The 15,857-nt window shown below is 42.5% G+C and overlaps 1 protein-coding gene across 5 annotated transcripts in view; it reads right to left on the bottom strand.

Moving 5' to 3' along the window:
• LOC121317469 (DNA (cytosine-5)-methyltransferase 3A) overlaps positions 1-15,857 on the bottom strand; it is a 225,264-nt gene that overhangs the window by 116,077 nt on the left and 93,330 nt on the right. The window lies entirely within an intron of this gene.

Below are 15,857 nucleotides of genomic sequence, written 5' to 3'. Positions count from 1 at the left end.
CTAGTGCCAAATCCACTATTCTGCAGGTCCACGACATTCAGCCGATAGAACCTGGCAAATGTATGGGAGGAATCCCAAACCGCTGCACTGCATATGTCCTGGATAGATGCACCTTGGAACAAAGCCCATGAAGTTGCCTGACCCCTGGCGGAAAGGCCAGTGAGCTTCTCAGGCTAGATTTGCCAGTCTGGACTGTGCCTGTCAGCCATATAGACAGAAACTGTTTAGACAGAGTCTGTCCCTGGGACTTAGACCCGTAACAAACAAAAAATTGTTCTGACTGCCTGCAGCTTTTAGTCTTGTCAACATAATATGCTAATGCCCGCACTGGGCAAAAAGTATGGAGCTGGCGCTCCCTGTCAGACTGAAAAGGACGGGGATAGAAAGCCTCCAATTCCACCATTAAAAAAGCAGGGTTTGTACCAAGGGTGACCCTCCTTCTGGCCTCTAAGAGAATTAGACAAGCTTTCACTCACCTGCTTAGTGGAGGTGATAGCAAGCAAGAAAGCGGCCTTGAAAGACAAAAATTTGAGCTCAGCTGAATGCATGGGCTCAAATGGAGGTTTGGTCAGTGCATTGAGCACTGACAAAATCAGCCTTTAGAGTAGAGGAAGATTTCCCTTCATCAAAAAGGTCCTGTAACAATTGCAGTACAACTGCCATACGGCATGTTGTGGGTTCAAAACCACGCATCAATCACCCTGTTCGATAACCCCAGACAGCTCAAATGTAGCCGTTTAGAGGCCAAACCCAGAGCTGCAGCCTCGATGGGTTGGGGTGCCACAAAGTGGCAGAACACAGATTTGGTACACTGTTCCCTGAAAAGCTTACCTCAGATATTTCCTGTATGTTGATTTTAAGGGGATGTGGAAATAGGCGTACTTTAGATCCACCACGGCGAAATAATAGCCTGGCCTGATGGACTGCAACAGCCATTACGAAGTCAGCATCATGAACCGTCTCCGACTCAGATACAGGTTACCTGTCTGAGATCGAGGATTGGTCTGAGGCCGCCACGCCACTTTGACACCAAAAATACCTGGAATATAACCCAGTTTTTGTTGGGTGGGTCTACTAATCAAATGGACCACTTTTGCAGCATGACTTCTACGTCCTGCACTGTCTGAGTGACTCCTTATCGTCACTCCCTAAAATGGAGGGGGTTCGTGTTGGAATGGGAGAGAGTAACCAGTTTGCACAGTATTGAGCACCAGCACTCTGTGGTGCACTGATACCAGTAGTCCAAGTGGCTTCCGGAGAGCGAGCCCTGGACTTGTGGCAGCAATATCCTAAAGCTGTTGTTTCGCCTGCTGCGAAGCCTGCACCTGTTGTCTTGGCACAGAGCGCTTGAAAGCACACTTGCCCCCTGCGAAAAGCAGTAGTGGGCTATATCCGGGTGGGTCCACCTGATGTTGAAGCCACCTGTTGCGCCGGTTTCTTCTGAAACTGGGGCTTAGGGTGCCATTGTGTTGCAGGCTTGGGTGTTGGGAGGTGGGTGCTTAGGAAGAAGACGCACCAATTCCTTGGTGGACTCCCGTGCACGCTGAGACTGCTACGGCATCTCGTCCACCGCTGGGCCAAACCTGTGACCTCTAACCTGTAACAGTAACGTCCAGCAATGCGGTCCTATCTCTATCAAGCACGAGTGCTTGGGAGAGCCAAAGCTGTCGGCGAGCAGCCACCAATGCTGCTAGGTTTCTGCCTATCGACTGTCCTCTAAGCTTGGACAGCCGAAGCAATTTCCTGGAGATCAAGCTCAGTTTGTCCAACTGTTGAGACAAGGGCTTACGGGTCTCAGTGATGGACCCAATAAGGTGTGCCTGGTAAGCTACTAGAATACTACTGTAGCTTTCCAGTGATGCAGTGAAATCACTAGCCACATATGCATTTTTAAGAATAACTTCTGTCACTCTGCACTGCTTGTTTAGGCATACCACGTCCTTAGATAGCAAGGACAGATTGGCAGATAGAACAAGCATAGCAATGGGGGCTTCTACCGGCGGAAAGTGGGTAAGACCCAGCTTGTCTGCTTCAAATACCATGTACAAGGAGTCCACTGTATGGAAAACTACTGTGTTCGTGGCCAGGTGTTCCCAGGTGGCAGGCAACTCAAACAGATAGCCCTGGGTGGACCGAAGGGGCAGCAGGAGAGTGTTGGCTGCTCAACATATACTGAGGGCCTCTCCTCTTTTGCTGCAGGAAAGGGCACCTGCATGACTGCAGTAGCCCACTGCATCAGGAGCATAAGCTCTGTTGACAAAGAGAGCTGTGCCACTGGAATGTCTGATTGCGCATCGTTAGATGGGAACCCCACGTGATTATCAACCTCCTCAGAGGCTACGGCAGAAAGCATATCACTCTCCATCTCACCAGCCACTGTCTGCAAAGTTGCAGGTTGGGCGTGTGGTGTAGCCACTGGCAGTACTGGTGGGGCTGAAAGCTCTTGCAGCAGCTCAGCAAGCATTGCCTGTTGGCTTGATATAGCCTCCCAGATCTTATCAATCTGTCCCCTGCTTGCCGAACATGAGTGGCGAGCTTTCTTCATTCTCCACTTTAGAGGGGGGGAACTGGAGGAAGGAGAGGAGGAAGGGGAGGAGGAGCATGGTTCATCGACTGGGCTCCTTCTGACTTAGCTTCTACCCTCCCTTGGTAGAGAACCATGGCAGGAGGGACCAGCGTCACTGACAGAGTAAGGCGATGCCAAACGCTGCTCAGGCATGAGGGAACGGTCCCTAGAATTGTGTGCCACTATATTTTCAAGTGTACGCTTCGTGCACTCGGAAACACCCATTTATAATGGTTAATATTGCCTACTTGAAAGGGAATCAGACTCTCTGGCATACGGTGTTCAGGGATGCATTACAGCTATTAAATCTGTACTTCAAAAGTTCTATTTAAAAACCCACTCAGTAATAAACCCCCCATTTGGAATGTAGACCACATTGGTACAGTTTTTAGTAGTCGGTACTACTATGAGCCACAAACAGTTAAACAGAAACTTAGTTTCATTCCAAATTTCTTCTGAAACTCTTCTGTGGGGGGGGGTTTCACATCTGACCACCAGGATAAATGCCATTGCCATGGTATGTAAGTGCAGCTCTGTTCTGACCTGAAAAGCCTTTTCATTCAGCCCTGGGTAATTATACAAATGTATAGCAACAGTCAGGAGCAGCAGAACTTTATTCAAGTGCATGACCCTCTTACTTCTTTCCAACATGTAGCACTCCTCTTCCTGTATAATGTGCCTTTCTGCAATGTAACTTTAAAGCACTACCATTAAAATGTAATGTATATACTGTACACACAGATTATATAGATAGATAGATAGATAGATAGATAGATAGATAGATAGACAGATAGAGAGACACACACACACACACCTACCTCTCGGTTCCCAGCAAAAAGTTGTCATTAACCGAATGTTCCCAATAAGCGAAAAGCCCACGTTTTCAACATATATTTATATGGAACAATATACTGTAGTTGTACAAATACAGCACTGAAATACATTGTTTACAATGTACACCTTCCGTTGTAAATCCATCTCAATTTTGTGTGCAGCTTTGTAGTCAGTTTCAAATCCAAGATTCTGCCTCGGACTGCCAGAAATACGCAGTTGCAAAGTCAGTGTGAAGTACGCACATAAATCACGCAAGTGCACTCTGTAGAACTGGCAACAAGTAATAAAGTTGTCAATAAGTGGCGTGCAGTTGCCAATATCAGAATCCCATTAACATCAAAGTCTACGGGATGGGATTGGCTCCTGGGATAATGTTGTTAATAACCAAATTACCACATGTTTTCCAAAGAAAATCAGGTCTTAGTTGAGACCACCAAACACTTAACTCAAGTATCTAGAGAAAATAATATTAAAAAATAATGTATGCAGCGCACACACGCACACGCGCACACACACACACACACACAGAAAGATTTCCACTTAATTTTTGGTTCGTGGCCCATCATAAGCAAATCCAGACAAGAATTGAGGTAGAGAAGAGTAGAGAAACAAAAAATCAAAACAAAAACAAAATAAAAAACAAACACCTAACTCCATTTTGGAGCGCCAACTCAACTCATTTTCACAGCACTACCTGACATCAGATGCCTAAGCCATTCACCAATTAGTAACACACACAAACAAAAAGGTTTTTCACACTACCTTTTTCTAAACCACACAGGTCTCATTGCTCTGACAACCTCTCCCTTCACACAGACTAAGGACTGCCCAGAACAAACATTTCAGCCTGTTTAAATACTTGCCTGCTAATCACAGGCAGATGACACTTGTTAACTATATGAGCCAGGTGAACCTCATCCTGGCTCTCTTCTGTGGCATTCTGGAGGGATGTAGTCCTTTAGCCCCTCCTGGACTACATTTTTCTCTCCTCTTCCCCCTAGTCTGTCACAATAATAAATAAATAATTAAATACACATCCATTCCTTCTACAGTGAGCTGCAGCAGTGAAACAGATGGTCTGGACACCATTGTTGCTATGTGAGCTCCAGAACTGGCACTTGCCAACACTGTGACTGCAGGATACACAACGACAACACAAACAACAAGCAGCCTGAGACAGCACTGCTGACTGTAAGCAGGCCTCTGCCTCTGTCTAGTGCTCCTTCATGAATATCTTACTGCTCTCCCTCATTAGCTGTGCAGCCCATTAACCCAGGGGGCCACTCTTTCTCTTTAATAGCACACTCCCGAGAACACAGCGACGGTGTACTAACAATTTGCTGGATATATGTATATCTAATAGATAAATGTTAGTGCTGATATGAGACTTGACCCCACAGCATCTACAGTATATGAGGCATTTACATGGGGGCGTTAGTTGCAGAAACTACAGCAATTTAACATTTAAGGTGGTATTGCTAGATCACCGTTAAAGGTAGTCTTGCTTGGATTATACTTTCATGTCTAAAACATGATTAGCCATCTTAAAAAGGGAAGGGTTTAGTAAAACCACCATGAAAAATCAGGTTTAACCTCTGACCTTTCCCCTCACAAGCCACAGTCTGACATACAAACAAAAAAATCCATTCAACCAGCAATACTCCTAGGGATTGGAAATTAGTTAAAAAGACGTTGCATATTCTTTCCAGTCCTATACATCTGAACACAGCAGCATCAGCAATTTAATTGTGTTCAGTTTAATTTACTTCTGAATAAAGATGGCTTTATCAAGCAGACTGTCAACAACAGCCAGGTTTCTTTTAGTTTCTCCTGTTTCTCATGAAGACTGATAAGGCAATCACTAAAATGAACCTAGTGACTTATAACAGATCTTACACTGAGTGATGCTTCAGTGTTAAGCCTACCCCCTAAGCATAAAACATATGTTAATCTGTTCCTACATAAAATCAACGGAAAGGGACTCCTCTCATAACTGTTCAGTCAAAATGCCCCATTGAGAACTGTTTTTAAAAAGCCCTACTTTTAAGGCATCAAATGTATCAGAGGTATCACAGATAGGGAGAACTATAGAAAAATGGGTACTACCGTCCACTCATAGTTAAGTGGGTTGAAGCAGTGAGGCAACATTCGAATTCAGGAATTCAAATTGGGAAGAAAAATGGAAGCAAAATGATTAAAAACAGAATAAAAACAGAGAGCAAGATTCTAAAAAGCTATTTACGACACCTTTTTTTTCAGAAAGGTAAAACTAATCCAATTAAGTTGCCAAACCAGAAGTAGACAACTGAGAGATTTAATGTAGGGGCTTATATTTAATGTCTGGGCCTGTGTTTAATGTAGAGGTGCCACAAGGATGGCTGCAGGGGTGACGTCAGGCCAGGAAATGAATGCAACAACACACAGGTAACTGCGGGGCAAAACTGAGATACTACCGCGCTCTGCTTTTTATTAAACAAACAAATAAACAATTTAAACAAAACACTGACAGAAAACAAAAGGGCACGTGGGCCACAACAAACAAACAAACAATACTGAAATAACAACTATTGTGCCGGTACTTCCAGCACAAGTAGCAATTGTTATTTTATAGAATTTGCTGTACCTTAGAACATAAGAACATAAGAAAGTTTACAAACGAGAGGAGGCCATTCAGCCCATCTTGCTCGTTTGGTTGTTAGTAGTTTATTGATCCCAGAATCTCATCAAGCAGCTTCTTGAAGGATCCCAGGGTGTCAGCTTCAACAACATTACTGGGGAGTTGATTCCAGACCCTCACGATTCTCTGTGTAAAAAAGTGTCTCTATTTTCTGTTCTGAATGCCCTTTTGTCTAATCTCCATTTGTGACCCCTGGCCCTTGTTTCTTTTTTCAGGCTGAAAAAGTCCCTTGGGTCGACACTGTCAATACCTTTTAGAATTTTGAATGCTTGAATTAGGTCGCCACGTAGTCTTCTTTGTTCAAGACTGAACAGATTCAATTCTTTTAGCCTGTCTGCATATGACATGCCTTTTAAGCCCGGAATAATTCTGGTCGCTCTTCTTTGCACTCTTTCTAGAGCAGCAATATCTTTTTTATAGCGAAGTGACCAGAACTGCATACAATATTCAAGATGACGTCTTACTAGTGCATTGTACAGTTTTAACATTACTTCCATTGATTTAAATTCAACACTTTTCACAATGTATCCAAGCATCTTGTTAGTCTTTTTTATAGCTTCCCCACATTGTCTAGATGAAGACATTTCTGAGTCAACAAAAACTCCTAGGTCTTTTTCATAGATTCCTTCTCCAATTTCAGTATCTCCCATATGATATTTATAATGTACATTTTTATTTCCTGCATGCAGTACCTTACACTTTTCTCTATTAAATGTCATTTGCCATGTGTCTGCCCAGTTCTGAATCTTGTCTAGATCATTTTGAATGACCTTTGCTGCTGCAACAGTGTTTGCCACTCCTCCTACTTTTGTGTCGTCTGCAAATTTAACAAGTTTGCTTACTATACCAGAATCTAAATCATTAATGTAGATTAGGAATAGCAGAGGACCTAATACTGATCCCTGTGGTTACCAATAATATACACCACTGGTTACCACACTCCATTCTGAGGTTTTTCCTCTAATCAGTACTTTCTGTTTTCTACATGTTAACCACTCCCTAATCCATGTACATGTGTTTCCTTGAATCCCAACTGCATTCAGTTTGAGAATTAACCTTTTGTGCGGGACTTTGTCAAAAACTTTCTGGAAATCTCTCTACTCCCGTTCTCCGCTCACGAACACTATACCTGTGCAGCCAAACTGCTGCTCTTTTATACCATGGCCAAGGGGTTAACTAGCTATTAATTATCTTATTACCCCTCGGCCACAGTCTGCACAATTTTCATAATTTGCCTGACTGTCAGACAGTTAAACAATTAGTACCTGACAGTCATGCATTTAGAATACACAAAAAACAATAATAAATAATGGCGGACGGCATCTCACTTGTCCTGCCAAATAATAATACATAACAACACCGGCTTTTCGCTGTCATGTATAAAATATAAATCACAACAATAAACAAATACAAAATATAAGTCACAATATGCACAGGGGTGAGGAGTACCCAGTCACAAGGGGCTTGTATCTGATGTACAGACTTGTGTTTGATGTACAGGCTTGTGTTTGATGTAGGTGCTTGTATTTAATGTACATGTTTGTGTTTGATGTAGGGACAAGTGTTTAATGTACAGGCTTGTGTTTGGTTTAGGAGCTTGTGTCTGATGTACAGGCTTGTGTTTGATGTAGGGCCTTGTGTTTGATGTAAGGGCGTGTGTTTAATGTACAGGCTTGTGTTTGATGTAGGGGCTTGTGTTAGATGTAGGGGCTTGTGTTAGATGTAGGGCTTGTGTTTGATGTACAGGCTTGTGTTTGATGTAAGGGCTTGTGTTTGATGTAGGGGCTTGTGTTTGATGTAGGGGCTTGTGTTTGATGTAGGGGCTTGTGTTTGATGTAGGGGCTTGTGTTTGATGTAAGGGCTTGTGTTTAATGTACAGGCTTGTGTTTGATGTAGGGGCTTGTGTTTGATGTACGGGCTTGTGTTTGATGTAGGGGCTTGTGTTTGATGTAAGGGCTTGTGTTTGATGTAGGGGCTTGTGTTTGATGTAGGGGCTTGTGTTTGATGTAGGGGCTTGTGTTTGATGTAGGGGCTTGTGTTTGATGTAGGGGCTTGTGTTTGATGTAAGGGCTTGTGTTTGATGTAGGGGCTTGTGTTTAATGTACAGGCTTGTGTTTGATGTAGGGGCTTGTGTTTGATGTAAGGGCTTGTGTTTGATGTAGGGGCTTGTGTTTGATGTAGGGGCTTGTGTTTGATGTAGGGGCTTGTGTTTGATGTAGGGGCTTGTGTTTGATGTAGGGGCTTGTGTTTGATGTAGGGGCTTGTGTTTGATGTAGGGGCTTGTGTTTGATGTAGGGGCTTGTGTTTGATGTAGGGGCTTGTGTTTGATGTAGGGGCTTGTGTTTGATGTAGGGGCTTGTGTTTGATGTAGGGGCTTGTGTTTGATGTACGGGCTTGTGTTTTGTTTGATGTAAGGGCTTGTGTTTGATGTAGGGGCTTGTGTTTAATGTACAGGCTTGTGTTTGACGTAGGGGCTTGTGTTTAATGTACATGTTTGTGTTTGACGTAGGGGCTTGTGTTTAATGTACAGGCTTGTGTTTGACGTAGGGGCTTGTGTTTAATGTACAGACTTGTGTTTGACGCAGGGGCTTGCAAGTTGTCTTCAGATACTCAACTGCTTTGGCAAACACTCATTTTGTTGGATCTAAAAACTCAAAATAAATTACTGGAGCAGCAACTGGAGGGTTTGGATTTATCTGTATTAACCTCCTGTATTAGCTGGTATGTTTTTTTTTTTTCATTTTTTTTCGTTTTTTACAGAGATGCAGGGAACACCACACTGGGTTTCAAAGGAAAACCAGAATGTCAACACTAGCTTGTAGCTTAAATGGTAGAGCAGTTACTGTACATTGCTGTGGAGAGATAGACTGCAGAGAGATCTGGTTAAATCAATAGGTCTAACTACATGACGGCTCACTAAAATAAAACGGGTAGCTACAGGAGGAAATTATCCCAATTAGCGGCACGTGGCAACCAGATCAAGGCAATGGAAAAAGTTGTAACTGTACTATGGAAAAATGCAGGGACCCTCTAAGGTGGTATTGATGTATTTATTTCAGTGTGGTGAATTTACCTGCAAATCTCTACAGAAAAAAAAAAAAATTTACAGGCCAGTCCAATTCAGTCATGTTGTTTGACGAAAGGTTGGGAACCAGTTTTTATCTCCAGCCCACTGACTTTCACTAAACATGATATAAAATGCCTGATCAAAAACGTTCCTTTCTGTTCCCTCTCCCTCTTTTTAGCCAGCCTCTCATCTTCTTACAGGGTTGTTTGGTTTCTGTTGCCTTTCTCATCTACAAACTAATTTCAGTAAATTTTACCAAACATGAATTCCTGTCATTTAGCAGCTTCTCTTTCAAAGCCAACGATGAACAGAACGTACTGATCGTTACATAATGGCAGCAATTCTGGTGCATCTGCGGATTTCAAATTCAGTGAAGTGATGGCAATACATATTAGGGACGATTTACTGGGAGACTATTTTGCTTGCACTTTAATGTACCTTTTAATAATTAAACAAAATCTGCCCCGATGTCTTTCAGAAGCTTGGCAATTCAAACTATTTTATTAAACATTTTTATCTTGCACTTCAGTTCTTGAGAAGACCCTTACCATTTTTACAGGCTTTCTTTTTTTTACGTCAAACCACTTTTAACCTACTTGGATCTAATATTTTTAAGTAATAATGGATTGTAGACTACAGTGCGGGTTGTTGTGTGCAGTCTTGGGTGTTCAGCAATTTCAATACCACCTGCACTGTTGATGAATGTATTAAATCTGCAGTTTAAATTAATTAACTGTAAAACAACTGCAGGCGAAATACAGCACTGTACTAGTCATATCTTCATTAATGTGCCTGAGCGTTCTAGGGGCAATTCTTCTCAGTCTTGGCACATTCACCCTCTCTCAAGTGTAGGTTACATGAATATATTTACTGTATTCATAATATATTGAACTGCTTTACACGAGTGGCTACTGTCCTAAAAATCTACAAATATACAACATATTGTAATTAACATTTGTTTCTGAGAGTATTTGATTCTAGTAATTTAGTTAGTGACAGGAAAACACAAGGGAGTAATAATTTACAAAACAGTATCCTTACTGAAAATACCATTCCATTAGAGTAATTTGCAATTCAAACTGTGTGAAAACAAGACTGTAATTTAAGTGATAAATAATGCATTATTTAAATAAAAAATACGTAACTTCTTACATTTAATTTTTTTAAAATTATTATTATATGAAGAATACTGAGAATCTAACATATTCCATCCAGCCATCTGGTCATCCAGAGTCAATGCTTTCATAATATCACTATAGTTCCTTACCCAAAAATATACTGAGCATCAAAAGAAACCTATCACTTATATTTGCGCATAAAAAGAAACTTATCACTTATATTTGCGCATAAAAAGAAACTTATCACTTATATTTGGATAAAATTCACTAAATGTGATCGAAAAATGACAAACTCTGTTTTAGAGCAGGTGCAGTGACTTTTTATTGTGCAGATTAACAATTGACATCACAAAAATGATCTGTCGATCTTGGGCAGGTGGTGTGACTCTTGGTCTCCCAGTTCGTGGCCTGTTTGAAGGCACTGATCTCTTGACAGACGTGGCATATTGTTTTGTTTTTTTTTCTGTGATTTTCTTTATTGCTTTTGTTCAAGCGTGCAATTCACAGCTGAAATCACTCCATATCCAGTGTCCAGTCAACTGTCTCACTAATGAGGTGATTAAGTGCATATGCTTCAGTCATTGTCACTCAAGCATGTCATGGTCAAGGATGAATGATCGAGTGATTAAAAAAAACATTTTGTCAATGTCCATCATTTACATACCTTTTTTTTTTTTTTAAATAAAAGTGTTACAATAGTGATAAGTTTCTTTGGATGGTTGGTATAGTAATGCTATACTGTAAGCTTACCTCTCTAAAATAAATACCATGACCAGTGAAAATAATGTACCGATTGTAATTCGCTTGTAGTAATTAACACTTTTGGCACAATCAGTACGGACCAACAAATACAAATGTAACCATTACCAAATGGGATATAACATCTCATAGCCCGAATCACCTGAGCACTTTAACAAAGCTGCTCTTTTAAACTATGCGTCGTCTCTGCCCCCAGGAGATAAACTCAAATGATGTAATAGGCTCAGCCTGCTGCGTTGGAGTGAACACAGTGACCTTGAAGGGTAATGGATACATTTCTATTTCAGGGAGCAATGGTTATAATAATAACCTAACGTTACCTTTCATGTATGGAACGTTCTCTCCCTGTCAGACTGGAAAGGAGGTGGATGGAAGGCTTCCAATTCCACTCACTGACTGACATGGAAAGCAGAAATGCTTTTACAGAGAAAAGCAGAATTAGATCGTTGAGTAACCTTAGTTCTAGCATCATCAAAAAACAAACAGGCTTCTACTGTTGAAAATACTTGCATTTCACCTACGCACTTAGCAGAAAAGCTGTCGTTAATGACAGGAATTTCAGCTCTCAAAGGGCAGTCTTGTAAGTGCTTCCAGCAATACATTAAGTCACCAGTGAGGGGCAAGGTCCTTTCTAGGGGGTCTTAACCTCTAAACACTATTCAAAAACTTTCCTGCCAGGAAGTGTACCCCTGGGGATACGGAGTCAATTTTAATATGGCAAGCTGAGAGAGCTGCCACCTAGAGCTTAAGCATGGAGGAAGATTTTCCTTCATCAAACAGGTCCTGCAAAATTTGCAATATACCTGCCATGGGGCAAGTCGTGGGGTCCAGTTCATGTGATTGACATCACTTCAGGAATACACCCGATTTGTAGCCATACTGGGAAGGTGTAGACACTGCTCTGGCATTCTGAAGAGTCTCGCAATCTTTGCGAACCTTGAAACGGTTCCGCGCATTCGCTGTAGCAGGGGCTGCAGAAGCCTGAATCTGCCTTTGTGGCTGAAGACACCTGTTTTGCCAATGCTTAGCTGGCTTACGGGCTGAGGCTTTAAGCTTGGGGACACTGCATTGTTTGTTTGACATAAAATGTGTTTTGCAGCAATGCTAGATTAAGCATCTGCACCAAAGAGACGATGGAAGCCTCAACAGGGGGAAACTGGGCCAGGCCCAGCTTATCTGCATCGTGCACCCTATACAAACTGTCCAGTGCTCCCAGGATGATTGCACCTTGTGTAATAAAATCCGGGAAAATCAAGTGCTGATTCACAACAGTAGGCACCCTATCAAATGTAGTGTTTAAGCTCATCCTCTGTGGCCCAGGGAGGTGAGCTACTCTGACAGGGAGGGGCTTACTGTGGGACCCAAACATCTGATTCCGCGTCCTCCTGTTCTGGTTGAGGGTCAGGTGACGGTGCCTGAACCCTGGGGACTGAGATAGCAGGGCGGGCCTCGCAACCGCTCCCTCAAAAGGGACTGCTGCCGATTCATAGCTTCAGAAAGCTTCTGCAACCCGACCAGTATCTGAATACCTTCTATGGCGACTCCTGTTCCTCTTCTTTGAAGGAGGAGAGTGGGAGCTCTCTGAGCTAGATTAGTCCTGCTCTTACCTCTAGCAGCTTGCTTGCTTGCTCGCTCCCGGTGTAACAGGGAGTGAGGACTGTGTTGACTGCACTGCAGGAGACAAAAGGGGCAAGTAATGCTGCACCGACATCAGAGATGCAGACGGGTCCCTGGAAGCACAACACGTGCAAGAGCTGCAGTCTTTAACTGCTCCCTCAAGAGCTGCAGTCTTTAACTGCTCCCTCTGCATGCTCCCTTCCCAAGCAGTGGATGCACCTATCATGCGCATCCTCTGCTGGAATGTTTTACTGCAACCAGCACAAGACATGGTGCAAGGTTGATAAAACAGTTCTGCTGCGCAATGAATGTGCACAAGAACAGACAGTAAGACAGTGCTGAAAACTGTTGTGTACAGTGTACACAAAAATGGAGCACTGGTCACTGGTACTGATTCTGGTAGTACAGACCTTGGTACCAATAAAGACTGGTACCTACTTTGGTACTGTCACTAGTACAGGCTGTGGTACCGACTGCGGTACCAACCAGAAGACTGGTACAGACCGACCATGCGACTAGTATAGGCTCTGGTACTGACCTGGCGACTGGTACAGGCCCTGATACTGACCAGGCCACTGATAGAGGCCCTGGTACTGACTGGTACCAGCTCTGGTACTGTATACACAGCAGACAGTGTCAGTGCACACAGTAGTCAATGTCAACACACACAGTAGAGTGTCAGGCACTCAGTACTGGGACGGTGCACTCTGTACCAGCACTCAGTACTGGGAGGGTGCGCTTGGTACTGGGACGGTCCACTCCGTACCGACAAGTGGCGTGCAGCTAAAAACCTGAAAAAGCCACTGGCAGTCTGCAAGCATGCACTGCAAAACAGACAGAGGCTGCAGCTGCATGTTTACTAGAAAAAAAAAACCTAGTAGCCTTCGTGTCAGTGCAGCAAAGCAAACACAACAACGGCATAGAGGCTCAGAATATTCTCCGGTCGAAAAGGCTCCTGCCAGTTCAACAGCACATTGTAGCTAAAAAGCCATTAAAACTGGCGGTGTCTCTGTAGAGTAAAAGCTGACTGGAAAAAAAACAGACGGCTAGCACAGTATACTGTCTGAGGCAAACTCTAGTACAGGGAGACAGCCTGTGCATGCGTTGGACTTCTGAAAGAAAACAGAAAAATTATTATACTATTTATTGAATATTAAAAGGCACTAGCAAGAATTTAGCAGCAAGGGAGACAGCGTAAACTTAGCCACAACAAGGTGCTCAATCCCAGGGAAGGGGCAGGGAGAGCCGCTGTCTTCACACAGGGCACAAGCCTGTAGAGGGGACTTAATCAGAACCTAAAGCTAATAATTATCTCTAAAGTAAAATTATTCCAAAATATGAAATGAGAGAAAGTGAATGAATCAACTTATCTCCGTAGTTATGACTTAATGTCAGAGCTCACTCCGTCCTCAGGCAGGCTGAAACAGAAAATGGCGCTGAGCCTTGTGTCATTTGCATTTATTTCCTGGGGGCGGAGACGACATCTGACGCATACGGGGCTCTTAAAAGAGCAGCTTTGTTAGAGGTGCTCAGGTAATTTTGCCTATAAGAGGTTACATCCTCTCGGTAATGGTTACATTTCGTATGCTTTTCATTTCACTGGAAGGTTAGCCTTCATAGTAATGGAAGCTCATTACCCATCTGAATTTGTTATGCTTTAACTAAAAATACTCTTTTTAACTAAATGTTTTGCAGGACTAATGATGGGCAGACAGAGATTATGCATTACATTCAACTGAGTGAAGTATGGAAACTAAATATTATATGCAAGATCCTCCATGGCAACGCAGTTCCAAATAAACAACACTGAGAGCTGACTGAGAATAGACACACATTCCACAGCTCAGGTTATAAACCAACAGTAAGTACAGTACTGGGGGAAACGCTGTACAGTATTTTCAAAATGGGATGGGGAAGGTGTTAGCAGTGCCATGGGAACAGGCTCACATACCTGGGGTCGGATGGGTGAGAGGGGCTCCTGCTGGGTAACAGGCAGCAATGCAACCCCCAAGCTGTATTTGGGCAGCTCAAAGGGCAGCAGACACAGGTTATAATTAAACATGCAATGTTTTGAGGTTAATTTGGGAAGCAGGGCTTAGGCTAAACAGGGCTCTGTTCAGCATGAGGAGGGTGTTGTTGTTTCGTTAGAGGCTGAAGACAGCAGTGGTGATCCAGGTAATGCACTAGAAGGAAGGGCACATTTTACTACAGGAACTGAAACTGAAGAGGCTGGTAAAAGACCCTAGTCAATTTAATCTGTAGCATCACTAATGAAGCAGTGTTAAAAGTAGTAGCAAAGACGACAGTAACCCTCCATCTATCCCCATAAAGCTCAGTGGGGTATGCATATTATTGCTTACACATTTTTATAGATGTAGAAACATCCTGTAAAGAGATGCCTGTCCTAATGACTGTAGCTTGAACAATTGGTTCAGCCTGTGCTTCAATGTACTGCATCCCAATGTCTTGCAGCTCTTTTCATAAAACCAGGTTAGCTAGCTGTAGAATATTGGTCTGGATTTTTATTAGTCGGTACCTTTGAAATCAGCAACATACAAACGCCCATCGGGGTGCAATGTTAACTGTTGTTAAATAGCAGGCCAGTAAACTATAGGGATAAAAAAGAAAAAAAAAAAAAAAAGCATCCCGGTAAAAACGTAACCATTGGTTAATATGTTTCCATACAATTACAAAGCAGTAAAAAAAGATGGTTTACAAGGATCCGTTTCTGGCACATAATCTGCTCTTTATGTAGTCGGCAAATCAATTATTTACCAGGGTCGCAACCTAGGGGCCTAATATTTAACTGAAACCATGTAAAATAGGACTATAAAGCTTGGAAACCTTACTGTCAATAGACTAACAATGCAAAGGTTTGTGCAACACAGAACCCAAATCCTATTAACAACTGTACCAGTTTCACTAGCTAGTATACCAGTAGAATTGAACTCATTGCTCTTTATATAACCTTTATCTAAAGTTCACTGATTGTGTTTTCAAGCAGGCTATAGATGCATTAAACCTTATGATACTAAAGTAACTGCCCAATGCGCTAAATCAAGATCTACCAGAAAACAAGTGGTTTCAGTGGAGTAAACGGGCAAAAAACTCAGTTAACTTTTTTGTAAATAATTCAAGGAAATCCATTCAGCTATTTTATAGCAATCATGGTAATAGGAAAACCCACAAGATGTCCACCAAAAAGTCACATTGAATAAG

Source organism: Polyodon spathula, chromosome 6 (assembly GCF_017654505.1).
Source record: "Polyodon spathula isolate WHYD16114869_AA chromosome 6, ASM1765450v1, whole genome shotgun sequence".
Lineage (NCBI taxonomy): Eukaryota > Metazoa > Chordata > Actinopteri > Acipenseriformes > Polyodontidae > Polyodon > Polyodon spathula.
Note: the sequence above shows the minus strand (reverse complement) of the source record. Positions and strands in the feature narration are given on the sequence as shown.